The sequence below is a fragment of the Lynx canadensis genome, chromosome B4 (assembly GCF_007474595.2).
Source record: "Lynx canadensis isolate LIC74 chromosome B4, mLynCan4.pri.v2, whole genome shotgun sequence".
Classification (NCBI taxonomy): domain Eukaryota; kingdom Metazoa; phylum Chordata; class Mammalia; order Carnivora; family Felidae; genus Lynx; species Lynx canadensis.
In genome coordinates this window covers 128876375-128892551 of record NC_044309.1, presented here as the reverse complement: position 1 = coordinate 128892551, position 16177 = coordinate 128876375, and positions in this window count along the sequence as shown.

The window sequence follows — 16177 nt, the reverse complement described above, 5'->3', positions numbered from 1 at the left end:
CGGCAAGGCGGCAGAAGCAGTGTTGAAACCCAGGTCGGTCCTGCTCTAAAACCCTGCTCCCCTTGCCATAATCCCCGGAGACCATTTGATCCAAGCCTGTTATTGTACTGATGAGCCGAGTCCCAGAGAGAGAAGTTGCCTGAGTTACACCTGTCATTTTTAGCACCTCGTCTGATTCCCTTATATTTTGCCTCTCTCTGGGGTAAGCCTCACTCCCCAGCAGGTTAAGGAAGCCCCCCTGTGGTCTCCTTCCAACCCACTGCCCCCAAGGCTAGCCACAGCCCTGGCATTCACACTGTGTTCATCCCACAAACCCGTGTGCCACCCACGAGGGACACGTAGATGCCCGAGACAAAGACTCTGCCCTGAGGGACTCACATTTGGGGGTGGGGGAGGAAAGAACATGGCTGGACATGCACCAGTGAGACAAACTTCAAAGTGGTGGGGGGTCGGGGGTGGGAGATCTAGTAGGACTTCAGAGGAGTCAGAGATTGGGTGGCCGTTTGGATCAAAGGATGCTGTAACGTGGAGGAAGGAAGGAGACAGGCAGGGGAGTCATCGCACACGAGCTCCCCCATTTATTCTATTCTAAAACACGCAGACAAATCAAGGGACCCTGCATGGTGTGCCATGACTAGTTTCACTGATGGGAGAAGGATTTCATCTTCTGAAGAGGTATTTAGGAAGAACGTGCTGGAAAAGTGGGCTGGAGCCATCTGTTCATTTATGCATCCATCAAACATTTTTCAAGCACCTGCTCTGACGTGCCAGACCGTGACTGCGGTGCCGGAATGAGAGTTGGGATCCAAATCGACAGCCTCCCTCTTCCCCTGGAGCTTACTTTGAGAACAGAGATGGTAACTAAATGCCTGACGTCATTTCCATCCATGCTCATGTTGTAAATAAGACAAAACAGGATGGCGAGCTAGCGAGTGGCCAGGTGAGGGAAGGTACTTTAGTTTCCTTGGATTTGAATTTCAGCGCCCCCTCCCCCTGCTCCCAAGACAACATGGAACCATAGGTGTTCTTGTGAGCAATGGCTCAGGAATCGGAGAGCTGGTGAAGGCAAACACCAGGGATAAAGTGGAGACGCATTATAAGTGGAGTGTGTCGGCGTCTGGGAGGGAGTATCAGGATGAGTTCAGCTGTAAGTAACCAAATTCCTAACACGAGAGGCTTAAACAATAGGGGGTTTGTTAGTTGGCTTGGTGGTGTGCACAGGTTGGAGGACTGATCCAGGACGGGCTAATTCAGGTATGATAACAATGTCAAGGGCTGGGAACTTTCCAGTTTCTCCTCTGTCTTCCCCAAAGAGCTGGTTTTTGTCTCCATGCTTGTCCCCACATGATTGGTAGATGGATGGTTCCAGAAACTCCAGGCTTGTGGCCTCAGACCCACACAAGTGGGCCTGCCTTCCCCCACTCTTTTTATCATGGAAGAAAGCCTTTCCCAGAAGTCTCCGAGGAGAGGAGACGTTATTTCCCCTTGGCCGGGACTGTGTCACATGCCCACACGTAAACCAATCACTGCCAGAAAGAATGAAATGACCCGACAGATGAAATTATTCAGGGTTCATTTCCTGGGACTGTGCCGGGGCCGCCTTTCCTGGTCAGTCAGGAAACAGCTCAGTTCCTGGAAAAAACTGGGGTCTGATTGATGGGAGGAAGACAGGTGACTGCTACTGGGGAGAGGCTGGCAGGGTCTGCTTCTGGTAGTGGGGGGGTGGGTCAAATGGGAGGTTGTGCAAGGAGGGGTATGCAACTGACAAGGCCCCCACTGTGATTCGGGGAAAGGAGGAAGAGAGGAAGGACGGAAGGAAGGAAGCACTGTCTCCGAGTGTCCCCCATCTTTGGACGGCTCTGACATGTCTCACGGGGGGACGGTGGGACCCTTTCCAGAGTCATCACTGCGTTACCGCCTCTGTTGCTCACAGTCTCCGTGGGGAGGAGAGTCATGATTCGAAGGGAGAGGGAAGTGACTCACTCAAGGTCTCTCTGTTAGTTGCTAGCAAGCGGCAGAGTCACGGCTTGGACCTAACCTTTCTGTCACCCAAACCCAACCTCTTTCTGCCACTCTCCACTACCTCCTGGAGTTATTTTAAAATTTTGAGTTTTTATTTTTTATTTTATTATTATTTTTTTTTAAAGTTTATTTGTCTTGAGAGGGGAGGGAGAGGCAGAGAGAGGGAGACAGAATCCCAAGCAGGCTTCGCACTGTCAGCGCAGAGCCTGATGCACTAGTTGTTTCCACGCACTGCGAGACGGTGACCTGAGCTGACATCAAGAGTCAGAGGCTTAACCTACTGAGCCACCCAGGTGCCTCTAAAATTCTGAGTTTTTAGAGGGAACTCTGAAAGAAGCATCTCTATGGAGACCTCAGTGGGTTGGCACTTGAGAGATTTCAGGTCCTAGAGGCTTCTGCCCTAACTTCCCTCCAGAGCAATTTTTCTGGGTCTAGCCCTTTGTGTATTTGGGATTCTGTGGTGCTAGCCTCCTGAGCAGAAGAGGGCCCTTGTTCTGTGGGCTAGGTTTATAAGGGCTGAGTGATCAGGGACAATGACATGAAGGTCGTCTGTCATGCGGATGCTCTGGTGAGAGGATTGGGAGTACTCAGCGGATGCCCTGCCCCACCCCCATCCTTGCACTATTTTCCCTTGAAAATTGCTTTTGCCATGGACTCCTGGGAGGACTGAGATGCCTCCATCTGCCATTCTGAGCTCATGTTTGATTCTTTTTCACCCTGGTTCTGTTGAGGGCACTCAAAGCCCACCCATGGTACTTAGACCCCCTTGCTTGGGAATGAGAACTTGTCCTTCAGGCAGCCTGGGCAGATCCTAGAGGAACCTACAATTGGGAAGGTAACACCTAGCACTCAGGAAAAACCACAGAACCCTCTCCCTTGGGGATTTGGCAACCAGTGAAGCTGGACCTGGCATAAAGTCAAGTCACATGTCCACTGTCAAGTCACGTGTCCACTGTCAGATATATGCAGTCTGCTTGGATGGACTTTGGGTCAAATCCTTCATTTAAATCACATATTTAAAGCCAGTCATCATAAACTCTGAAAACCAGAATAACCAGGGTTGGTATAGGGCTTGCAGGGTCCTGCTCAAACTGCTCTAGAATCGGTGTGCTCTATATGTGACGACTTCCTATATTTAGAGCATATGTCCTTATGGATGGCTGTATCAGCAAGAGAGCAATCCATCAATGGATGTAGAGTCTAGTATTTCTGGGTGTTAGTGCATGGCATGGATCTGGGGAATTTTTTTCAATCAATCCTTCATTCAGCAAGAATTCATTTGGTGCCTACTGTGCATCAGATACGAGGTTAAGTAGGAGAAATATATTAAGACGAACCCCTACTTGATAGGGTTATAGATCAGAGAGGAGATGCCATTAGCAAGCAGACAAGTAGATAAAATAATTACTGTAAATTGTATTACAGTTAGCTTGTCTTGTTTATTACTATGTTTAGGAAGGTGATTTTCAGGCAGGGACAAAGTGATAATATTCCTCCCACATCAACCATGGGCATTGCTGTGCCCAAGGCTATTAGAGCTCAAGGTTGTACCTCAAATGATGGGGGGTATTGCCTAGGGCGGAGTGGGACTTTCTCATTCGTGGAAATTGCTTTTTTGAGAATCTCTTTGAACACCAAGAGATGCCTTGGGTGTACCTTCTCATCCCTTGTCAATGGGTTGTTGGCAAATTAAAATTGGCTTTGTTGGCTCATTTTGACTTGGGTAAATGTGGATTTTGTTGTTGTAGTTCTTGGTTTGATCAAGACTGTAAGTAAGCAACAAGAAAGCAAATGGGCTAAGAAATAATACGATTCTTGGGGCGCCTGGGTGGCGCAGTCGGTTAAGCGTCCGACTTCAGCCAGGTCACGATCTCGCGGTCCGTGAGTTCGAGCCCTGCGTCGGGCTCTGGGCTGATGGCTCAGAGCCTGGAGCCTGTTTCCGATTCTGTGTCTCCCTCTCTCTCTGCCCCTCGCCCGTTCATGCTCTGTCTCTGTCCCAAAAATAAATAAACGTTGGAAAAAAGAAATAATACGATTCTTAAACTGTGGCCAGGGGAGTGAGCTGATGTGTGGAGAGGGGCTCTGGGGACAACCACAATCACTATTATGAAGTTTGGATCTCGCTGTACGGAAGTGAGGCATCGTGTGGGGATAGTTCTCATGGATGTGATGCAGGTGAGCACGGCTGATCATTGCGCAGCACTCTTGGAACTCCCTCCCCTGGGAAAGCACGGGGCTGAGATATACGCATGGGTTCCAGGTAAGACCCACATAGCAAGTTCTCTCTCTAAGGTTGGAAGAAATTGCTGTGTCTGCAGGTAAGTTCTAGACTGGGCAGCTGGCTTGCATGTGCTTCGTGTTGAATGGAAACAATACATTGAAACTCCTGACTCCCATTGGCATGGTGACAGTACAGAGGATGGGAAGAGCCTGGGAAAGACAGATCGAGAGGCAGCTAAGGGCACCTCCTGTGTCACCACCTCGGGCAGTGCCTCTCAACCTCGGCCACAGCTTAGGATCCCGTGGGGAGGACCTTTCACAAAACTCTCCCTGGCTGAGCCCTGCCCACACCAGTTATGTCTGAATCCCTTAGTGAGGGAGTGTAGGTACAACTTCAGGCTGAGTAAAAGCTTATGGGAGGTCAGGTTCACACTGCTGACTCCTGTGAGGTTTCTGAACACCAGTTCTGAACCAATGCCCTATATCAGAGTTTCTCAAACTGCAGTGTGTATCCAGTTCCCTGGGGGACTTATTGAAATGCAGACTCTGATTCAGGATACCTGGGTTGGGACCTGGGACTTGGCATTTCTAACAGCTCTCAGGGACTCTGATGGGAGTGGCCGAGGCCTGGGTGAGATGCAGAATTAAGCACCATGACTTTGGAGAAACATTTCCTCAGAGTGGTGGTCTCAACACTGGCTGCACTCTAACATCACCTGGGCAACTTTTAGGAAATACCAGGGCCTAGGCTCTAACCCTAGAGGCCCTGATTCAGTTGTTTTGGGGTGAGCCTGGGGCATTGGGAAGGTTAACAAGTTCTCCAGGTGATCCTAACGTGCAGCCAGGGTTATGCACCTCTGCTCTACAGACTTACTGTTATTTTTGTTGTTATTGCTTTGTTTTGTTTGAGATCAGTGCTGTTCCATAGAAATATAATGCATATGTTAGCTATCTATTGCTGTATAATAAATTACATGAGACTTAATATTTATTATGCCACACAGTTTCTGAGGATCAGGAATCTAGGGATGGCTTAGCTGGGTGATTCTGGCTTAGGGTCTGTCACATGGCTGTAGGCAAGATGTGGGTTGGGCTGCAGTCCATCTGAAGGTTGGACTATGGCCGGAGGACCTGCTTCCAAGGTGGTTCACCTCCATGGATGTTGGCTGCAGGCCTTAGTTACTCACTAGATGCGGCTGCTTACAACATAGAAGGTAAATTCCTCTGGAATTAGTGGAGAGAGACAGAGAGAGAGAGAGTGAGAGAGAGAGAGAAGAGAGAGATTGGCATCAAGGAAAAGACCAAAGCAAAAATCGCAGGGTCTTTTGTAACCTAACTTTGGAATGACATGCCATTACTCCTGACCTATTCTGTTGGGCACACAGATCAATCCTCATACGATATGGGAGGGGACCACACAAGGGTGTGAACACCAGAAGGAAGGGCATATTGGGGGCCACCCTGGAGATGTCTAGCACAGTGTGCATGCAAGTGATTTAAAATTCTCTAGTAGTCACATATAATAGCATTACTTTTCATAGCATATTTTACTCACCCAACATATTCACGTATTATTTCAACATGTAATCAGATACCATTATTTCTGAGATATTTTACATTTTTTTTTTTTGGTGCTAAGTTTGTGTATTTGATACTTGTGGCTCATCTCAGTTTGGGACTCACCACATTTCAAGCATTCAATAGCCGGGTTGCTGCTTTCCTTAATTCTACGCATGTGGCTTGTCTGGATGGACCCAAAGGGTAGATTATTCTACTTTGTAAAGGTCCATCCTGTGTTTCCCCTCAAATGATTGACTGATTGGTTTACCTGATATTCCAACTTAACCATCTGTCGATTTCTTCTTTTATAAATTGCAAGTCTGGGTTTCTCGGGCTGATATTTTGTAGGAGGAAGCCCTTGGGTTTTCAGCACATTTATTCCACACTCTTGACCTTTTTATGCTACTTGTGCAAAAATTTGTCAGGAACAATATAAAAATTGCAACAGCAATGACTGATTTTGGCCTTTGACTCAGTGGAGGGAAACTAATTATGTGGAGGGAAACCAATTATGGGCTAGACTCCAGACACTCAATATTAATCCCCATCCTGCCACCGGCACTTCTACAGAACCCGCACCTTAGAGCAGGGTGAGGGATGGCCTAGGGGGAACTGTGTCCCCATGAACCAGACCTCAATTTCCAGAACAGCATGAGAGTCACACACTCTGATCCCTTGTCTTTAGGGTAGGATCGGTTACAATCTCACCCTTTAACAGGTAGTTTATGGCTTGAAAGAATTTTTGGATGAGCTGAATGAATTGCCCTTTGCTATGAGGAACAGAAAGTTAAAAGTCTTTTCTATGCAGATGACTCGGTTTTATTGTCACGAATCAGGAATGGCCTCATTACTGTCAGGAAAAAATGGCTCAGAATGAACTGCTCCAACCCCCAATTGTCATTTTTGGCAGATGTCCTCCAACATTGAGTTGGCTTTTATTCAACAACCTGTGAATTGCATTTACTCATTCAGTCACTCAGGGCTACATTTTCCTACTGAGCCATTTGGGGGACTCACCAGGAGGTGGTATTTGCTTAACATTAGGTGTCTGGGGTTCAGAATTCGGGTTTTTTTCTAAGGCCTTCCTGGGAGATTTGTAAAATGTACTTTGAAAAACTTTTAAACTAAAATAATTATGGCTTAGCTTGATGGACTACGACATTATTCCCACAGGCATTCCCTCAGCTGTTCCCACAGGTATTCCCACAGGTATGCTCACAGGTATCCTCACAGGTATTCCCACAGATATTCCCACAGGTATTCTCACAGGTATCCTCACAGGTATGCTCACAGATATTCCCACAGGTCTCCTCATAGGTATTCCCACAGATATTCTCACAGGTATCCTCACAGATATGCTCACAGGCATTCCAACCGATATTCCCACAGGTATTCTCACAGGTATCCTCACAGGTATTCCCACAGGCATTCTCACAGATATTACAACCGATATTCCCACAGGTATTCTCACAGGTCTCCTCATAGGTATTCCCACAGGTATCCCCACAGGTATCCTCACAGGTATGCTCACAGATATTCAAACAGATATTCCCACAGGTATGCTCACAGGTGTCCCCACAGGTATTCCCATAGGTATTCTCACAGGTATGCTCACAAATATTCCAACAGATATTCTCACAGGTATCCTCACAGGTATTCTCACAGGTATGCTCACAGATATTCCAATAGATATTCCAACAGGTATTCTCACAGGTCTCTTCATACGTATTCCCACAGGTATTCCCACAGGTATCCTCATAGGTATCCTCACAGGTATGCTCACAGATATTCAAACAGATATTCCCACAGGTATGCTCACAGGTATTCCCACAGGTATGCTCACAGGCCTCCTCATACGTATTCCCACAGGTATTCTCACAGGTATCCTCACAGGTATTCCCACAGGTATCCTCACAGGTATCCTCACAGGTATTCCCACAGGTATGCTCACAGATATTCCAACAGATATTCCCACAGGTATGCTCACAGGTCTCCTCACAGGTATTCCCACAGGTGTCCCCACAGGTATTCCCACAGGTATTCTTACAGGCGTTCCTGTAGGTACTCCCTCAGGTATTCCCACATACTTTCCACAAGTATTCCCACCGATGTCTCCTCAGGAGTTCGTTTAGCTTCTCTTCACGAAGAGGCTGGTTCACTGGATTATTAACGCACTTAGGTCTTCCTTCAGCAGGTAGCAAATGTCTATGCCACAGACCGGTTCTTATGCAGCCTGTGACTTCAAACTGTCTGCTGTCAACGTCACATCCCCAAAGAGATGGACAGTTTTCCCCAGAACTCCCCTGAGGAATTGGCTCTTGTTGAGGCTCACGTGATGTTTTCTTACGAGAACCCACAGTGAAATTCTTCTCAGACCACCAAGCCCGAACAACTCCCCTTGAGGAAACTGGGTAGTTTTCGTTTCTCTTAAAAAAAAAAACAACCCTCCCCCGTTCATGCTCTGTCTCTATCTGTCCCAAAAAATAAATAAATGTTGAAAAAAAAAAATTAAAAAAAAAAAAAAAAAAAGGGGCGCCTGGGTGGCGCAGTCGGTTAAGCGTCCGACTTCAGCCAGGTCACGATCTCGCGGTCCGTGAGTTCGAGCCCCGCGTCGGGCTCTGGGCTGATGGCTCAGAGCCTGGAGCCTGTTTCCGATTCTGTGTCTCCCTCTCTCTCTGCCCCTCCCCCGTTCATGCTCTGTCTCTATCTGTCCCAAAAAATAAATAAATGTTGAAAAAAAAAATTAAAAAAAAAACAAAAAACAAAAAACAAAAAACATTTATTTGGTTTTGAGAGACAGAGCACAAGTGGGGGAGGGGCAGAGAGAGAGGGAGGCACAGAACCGGAAACGGGCTCCAGGCTCCGAGCCGTCAGCACAGAGCCCGACGCGGGGCTCGAACCCACACACCGCGAGATCGTGACCTGAGCCGAGGTCGGCCGCTCAACCGACTGAGCCCCCCAGGCGCCCGGCAACTAGGTAGTGTTCTCCCCGGTTTCCACTCAGTGTCGTCCTGACCACGTGCAGGTGGTTGTGTTTCTGACTTCTCTGCGGCTCCAGGGCCGGAGGTGAAGAAACTCACTTGGCTTCCTGGATGTCAGAGAGCGCCGGGCCTCCTCTCCCCTGCCCTGGCTTCTTGATCCCTTTCCTCCTTGGAAGTTCGTGCCGGGTTGCCGGTCTTCAGAGAAGTCTCTTCCAACCGCTTCCAGGATGGGGCCGGGATGCGAACGAACCCCGGTATGAGGAGCGGGACAACCTGTCTGTCCCCCTCAAACGACCGATAAGTATCGCGACGGACCGGCGCCTGGTCTCCTGACGGCCTCGCTGGCGTTTTCCAAGCCGACCGCGAACTAGGCCCTTGACCTGAACAAGAAGAGGTTACCGTTGTGGAGGCAACGCGTTCCTGCTCCGACAAGCACAGATCCTGGATAAAACGTAGCCACAGGGTTTTTGCTACATCGGTGAACTTCAAACCCAAGGTGTTGAACCCTGAGGGACCTCAGCGGAGGCAGAGAAAAAACTGCCTGTGGCGGCAGCACGAAAACCAGGGGAAGGTGTGAAGTCTTGGCGAAGATCGTGAGGAGACATGTTGCGACAGACGGTGGCAGCCCAGCCCGAGAGGATGGGGCGCCTCTAGTCCCGCTTCCCGGCGTGGGGGTGGGGGCGTTCCCAAAGGGAGGGGACTGTCCGAGCAAACGGCCAGGGGGCAGGCGGGAGCCTGGGTGGCAGGGCGAACCGCCAGAGGTTCAGGACGCCTGCAGTCTGTGGGCGCACGTGCGTGCGTGCGTGCGTGCCTGCGTCTGCGTCTGCGTGCATGCGCACACACGCGTGCGTTCATGCGTGTCCACGTGCGCGTGCACGTGTGTGCCGTGCATGCGCGCGTGTGTTCCTGTGTGCGTGTGTGTGTGCGCGCGCATTTGTGTGTGCGTCCGTGTGTGCCTGTGTGCGTGCGTTCGTGTGTGTGCCGTGCACGCGTAAGTGAATGCCTGGGTGTGGGTGGGGGAGAGGATCCAAACCTTTCAGCCTGGCAAACACACTCTCCATCGTCTGCCTCAAACCTCCCCCAGTGACTCCTTGTTCTTGGGCGTGCAGCACGCTATTTGGGTGCCTTTCTCTGCCCTCCTGGGCTAGGGCGTGTCCCGCCCTTTGTACACTGTGTCCCTCAGCTCTCCAAACCTCCCGCAGCTAGACTAAAATGTAGACCAGGCATAAAAAGCCCTCAAGCGGACAAAAACGTCGATGCCACGTTAGCCAAGCGGACTCTCGCTCATTTCACGAACGCGAGCAAAATTAACGTGGGTTATTTCTTGTAAACGTCTCTGACGGTCCTAAAAGAAATGTCAGTCATCCTCCTAAAATGGTGTAAGATCATTACTTTTAAACACACCCCTGCCTTCCGGAAACCCCACTGTCATAACCCATCACTGTAAGGGTTGAACCTCTTCCTCACTTCCGCTTTGGAAGCCATCCCTGTAACTTGATGCTTTTGAGTTTCAGGCCAGTTTTGGGTTTGAAGTGTCCCTGCTCACAGTTTGTTTCTCGCTCAATCAAGTGTTTGTACCAAGGACAGCTCTCTGGGTTTTTCCTTTGACACCGCTCTCCTCTCCTGGTTTATTCGTGGGAGCCCTTGAGCTGGGAGGCCGTCGAAGGCGAGGGCTGTGGCTCGCTCTTTTCCTACTACACAGTGGATACAGGGCACACAGCAGGTGCCCAGTGAATGCAAATGAGTGTGTTAGTGCTTCAGTGTGCAGCATGTTTGGCCGTGTGTCACAGAATATAGAAATACGTGTCTTTTAAAAAATATTTTTTTATTTATTTAGCACAAGTATGAGGGGAGGGGCAGAGGGAGAGAGGATCTCAAGCAGGCTCTATGCGCAGTGTGGAGCTCGACGCCAAAGCGGGGCTCGATCCCAGGACCCTGGGATCATGGTCTGAGCCACAATCAAAAGGCAGACGCTCGGCTGACTGAGCCACCCAGGAGTCCCAGAAATACGTGTCTGAAAAAAATACAAGTTTATTTTTTTCTGGCGTGTTAATGGAGCTCTGGGGTTGTGAGGCCAGTGCTGTGTTGGCAGACTCACTGTCATCAGGGTCCACTACCTTAGTATGGTCTTCCATTGTCAAGGTTGCCTCACAGTCCAATCCTGCTGCTGGGGTTCCAGACATCAGGTTCAAATTCCAGGCAGAAGGGAAAAAGGACCAGTCTTCAAGCTGGGTCAGCCCTCCTCAGGAGCTTTTCTGGAAGGAACCTCATACAATGACTTTCTCTTTCATCTCATTAACACTACCCCCGCTCCTCCACACCCCCACACCTTAGCTACAAGCAGGACTAGGAAATGCAGTCTTTAAAAACCTGGGAACATTGCCACCATGAGTAAAATCAGGATTCTGTTGGTAAGAAGAAGGGAAGCATGAATATGGGGTACACAACCAGTAGCCTGCACTATAGCTCATAGTTGGGAGCTACACCCCTAAAAACCCAGAGAAAGGAAGTGAGATGGACTTTTTGGTGACAGACTTAATTACAAACACATAATACGCTGAAGCAGAGATGCACAGGGTCAAGGTGAGACCCAAAGCCTGTAACCCATCAGGAATACGTCTGCGTGAGAGCGGCTGGTCAGCTTCTGGGACAGGGAAAGCCTGTGCAGGTGCAAACGTAGGTGATACCCCCTCCTTCTGACCAGTGGAATCGGGGAGTGTGGCTGGGGGAGAGTTTTAGTAAGCGGACTTTGGTTATTCCGGTACCACTGGGAAGACCATGCTGTTGAAGTATGGGTAGAGCCCGTGGCCTACAAGTCCAAGTTCACATCTTCATCAGGTTGCTGTAAAATTGAACAGTTCAAACTCTCAGCTCATGAATGCGAGCACGCTGGGATTCAGACAAATAAATGCTAGCACGGCAGGTGACACATGCATTGAAGGGGGCGGAAAGAGCCGAGATTAGAACAGAGGGAAAGTGCCGGAGAGTCAGGGAAACATTGCACCGAGCATGAGCGAACAGACACTGAGATGCTAGAGTTTTCCTTCATCCCAGCTCTGTTGTTGACGGGCTTGCACGTGGCTGCATCCCTGGGGCTCAGTCTCCTCCTCTGTGGAATGGGGCCATTGGACCCGGTGGCCAGAAGAGTGCAACGATTCAGAGTGTGGACCGTTGAGTGGGTACCGCCTGCCCCTGAGTCCCAGCTTAATTGTTAACTGAGCGAGTGACTTCTTCTGAGCCTTGCCTGCCTTGTCTGTAAAACGGGGATGAGGACAGCAGCCACATATGCATGTTTCGGGATGGCTCAGTGAGGCCGTGCAAATACAGTGCCTGCGCACAGTAGGTGCACAATGATTAGCAATTCCTTTCCCCGCCCGCCCCGGCTGGGCTAGGAAATGCTGTCCTTTCTTGATAATCTGCTTCCAGCTGTCACTGCTGCCAACTCCAGACTCCCTTTGGCAGCCTGTCTCCCTGGTGACAGTTGCTATGATTGTCTCAAAAGTTCAGCAGCTACCACCCATTGTGCGGCAGGCCCCATGCACTGGTGTCTGGAGTCCTTTTAACCCACGATTTATTAGGTTTGTCATCCCTGATGACTCCTCAAATGAGCCCATAAATTAGAAATATTAATAACACCTCCCTGGGGTCTGAAAGCGATAGCTTGTGTTATGGGGTCCATTTATGGACCAATTATGATCAATTGACATTTCCATCGGCATCACCATCCATCAGGGCACAAATGGCTCTAAGACTCGTGCTCTGGGGGTTGAGTGGAGACATCAGCCGAGGGGTGGAGGGTTATATGGCTACGGTGATGTGGGTCTTCTGTTTCTTCTGCACCCATCTATTCTCAGGTGGACCCATCTATTCTCAGGTGGATCATTTAAATACACTTCACACCCTCTTGTCCCCTTCTGCATTCCAGAGCTTTCTCTGGGTGGGTGATACTGATTCATTCATTCATGCATTCATTCATTCACATACTCCTTCCTTCTTGACTACCTTTCCTCCCTCCTTTGTTTTTTTAAAGTGTTTTATTTATTTTTTTTAGAGAGAGAGAGAGAGAGACAGAGCATGAGTGGGGAAGAGGCAGAGGGAGAGGGAGACACAGAATCCGAAGCAAACTCCAGGCTCTGAGCTGTCAGCACAGGACAGTTCACAGACTCATGAACTGTGAGATTATGACCTGAGCTGAAATTGGATACTTAACCGACTGAGCACCCCCCCCCCCCAGGCGCTCCTCCTCCCTCCTTTGTTGAACGTTGACTGAGCACCTCTTATCTCTCTGGGCAAGGCTGTACTTGTAATGAGTAGTGATGAGGAAGGTGATAATGAATTAAAAACTCCCCTATCTGCTTTTGAGTATTTCTACACACCAGATTTTCCAGAAGGAAACCAGGGCACACAAGCAGTCACATAACTTGTCCAAGACCAGAGTGGTTCAGTGACTTGTCCAGAGCCACCCAGCAAAGGAGAGGAGGCAGGAAACTTCGCACATGTTGTTCTGACAGCATGCCTCAGTCTCTTCTCCTGTCAAACGGATTTCCTGCTACAACTCCGGTCCCAGGGCTGCCACCAGGACGGAACATGTAGGGGCAGTGCCCGGCTGGTAGAAAGTACTCCGGTCTCAGTAGCTGCCACAACCCGCACTATCCTTAAAACTGATCAGTTACTTGAAGTCCCCCGAAGCCTCAAGAAGAAAAGGACACCCAGACCGTATCCTGACCCAGGCTGCCAGCAAAGAGACGGCAGGGGTGGGATGTGAACTCAGGCCCACGTTGTCACAGAACACACTTTGCCTCTGGCTCATATCCTAAAAATCAAAGCTGAAAGCGTCCATCAGCAGACATAGAAGAAGACACTCGTGCGTGGGATCCGGAGACGCACAGAACACAGAAGCAGAGAGTGGAGCGGTGGTTACCAGGGCCGGCCGGTGGGGGAAGGGGGATGTTGGTCAAGGGGTAACGGGCAGGTGCGGAGTGTTCTCTGTGTAGAGGGTAGTGTGAGCCATTACACATTCTGAAAGAGTCCATGGTTCCCCCCTGGAACTTTCTGGAAATGGTGGTACATAATTCTAGAGGTCTGATGTACAGTATGATGATTACAGTAGTAACACCATCACGAATCCCAGAAATACTTAGGAGAGTAGATGCCATGCCAGGTGGTACACACACACACACACACACACACACACAGGGTGAGGAGACACGTTCATTCACTTAACTGTAGTGATCATTTCACTGTGCACACATATATCAAATCATGTCGTATACCCTAAATATATACAATTTTTATTTAAAAAAAAGGCATGACATTGTTTCTGTGGTTTCAAGTGGAAAGTTAGACTCTCTCTCCCTCTCCCACCCTGGGGCAATCAGGGAGGACTTCCTGGAGGAGGTGGCACTTAAGCAGTGTCTGAGGGGATAGGGAGAAGGAAGTGTGGTAGAGCTGGGGAAGGTAACCCAGAGGGTGGGGTGTGGCTGGAGAAAAGAGGTGGGTGAGCTTGCCCAGAGCTGGGTATTGGGTGGAGGGAGGTGGAACGTTATTGCCAGGGGCCCTGGGCTCTGGGCCTGGCTGCAGGGTTACCTTCCCCAGCTCCTTCCCAAAGCCCTGACTTTGGACCCTCTGCTACACCCGCCTGTGCAGTGGCCTCACCTCACTAGCACCGGTGGGGATAAAATGACTCTCTCTCCCCAGTTGTTGAGAGGGCCGGCTGAGACGAGGCGTGTGACTGTCGTAGGTGCATCGTGGATGGTGCCCCAGTAGTTTGCATTTGCAGACTTCATGGTGGCTGGAAGGAAGCCCTGACTTTGGAGTGGTTTCTGATCGTCTGATTAAGGGAAAACGGGAAAGAGGAAGGGAGTGCAGGTGGGGGCTCAGCAGGCACGGTGTGGGGCGAGTTTGAGAGTGCCACCAAGCCTCTGTCTCTCTGTCACTTCTACAGCCAGCTGGTCTGCAGGGCGACCGGCAGGGGACAGGCCTGAGTGTTTTCTGTGTACGGGGTGGTGTGATCCATTGCTCATTGTGAAAGGATCCATGGTGCCCCCTCTGGAACTTTCTGGAAAAAGCTGTATCATACAGAAAGAGGGATCTTGAGCAGAAAAGGCCTGGAGAGACCATCTAGTCCAGGTGAGAAACTGAGCCCTATGAGGGAAGCAAGTTTCCCAAGGTCCCCAGGGTCAGTTGGCAGAAAATCCATGACCACCAGCATCTGAGTCCCTTGACTCCTGATGTCATAGCATAGAAAATGCTACAGCTGGACCCCTCGGGGTCCTCTCTTTAATATGACAGCCGTCAGAGAGGAGAAAGGACCTACCTGCGGTGGGGAGGGGCTGCACCACACAGCGGCTCAGGACACAGACTCTAAGTCAGGCCACATCCATACATGTCTGAATTCTGCCATTTACCAGCTGGGTGAGCTTTGTCTAGTGACGTCTCTAGGCTTTGGGTGGCGGGGTGGGGAGGGTCCCTCCTCTCTTAAACAGGACTGATCATGCCTATGTCACAGGCTTGTTGCGAGCGTTAACGAAACCATTCGAGCATAGCACAGCCCACCCCCCACCCCCACTGAAAGCCCCCACTCAATGTGTGCTGTTATCAGTGTTTCCAGGCTGCACATGGTGGGTGGCCATATCATGGTACACACTGACCCCCATCACTCACTGCACCCTTGACCCAGCTGGGTGGTGGCACTTCAGTTTGGGGAACTCACCTAGGCTCCAGGCCTGAGCCCAAACTGGCCCAAACCAAGAACCTAGGAATTATCCCATCCTTCCTGTCACAGCCCTCATATAATCCACCAGCAAAGCCTACTGGTTAGACCTTTCAGATACGTCTGGAAACCCGGTACTTCCTGCTACTACCTCCGCTGCCCTCTAGGGGGAGCCAGCTGTGGCCTCACCTTGGACAGCTGCATTAAGTTCCCTGCTTTTCCTTTTCCCTCTCCAGTCTGTAAGCTCCATACAGATGCCGTAGCAGGTGTCCCTGCTCAAGAACCTGCCCCCCCCCCCCATGGATGCAGAGGAGAACCAATAGCCTCTGTGAAATCCGACCTCGTGGCCTCTTTTCTGCAGCTACATAGACCTCCAGGCAGTTCCTTTGAACACACAAGACATACTGGCATCTCTGAATTGCTGTTCCCTCTGTCTGCAATGCTTCTCCCCATACAGTCTCATGGCTCACTTTTTTATTCCTTCTGGTCTTCTTTTTTTTTTTTTTAATTTTTTTTTCTTTTTTCTCAACGTTTTTATTTATTTTTTGGGACAGAGAGAGACAGAGCATGAACGGGGGAGGGGCAGAGAGAGAGGGAGACACAGAATCGGAAACAGGCTCCAGGCTCTGAGCCATCAGCCCAGAGCCCGACGCGGGGCTCGAACTCACGGACTGCGAGATCG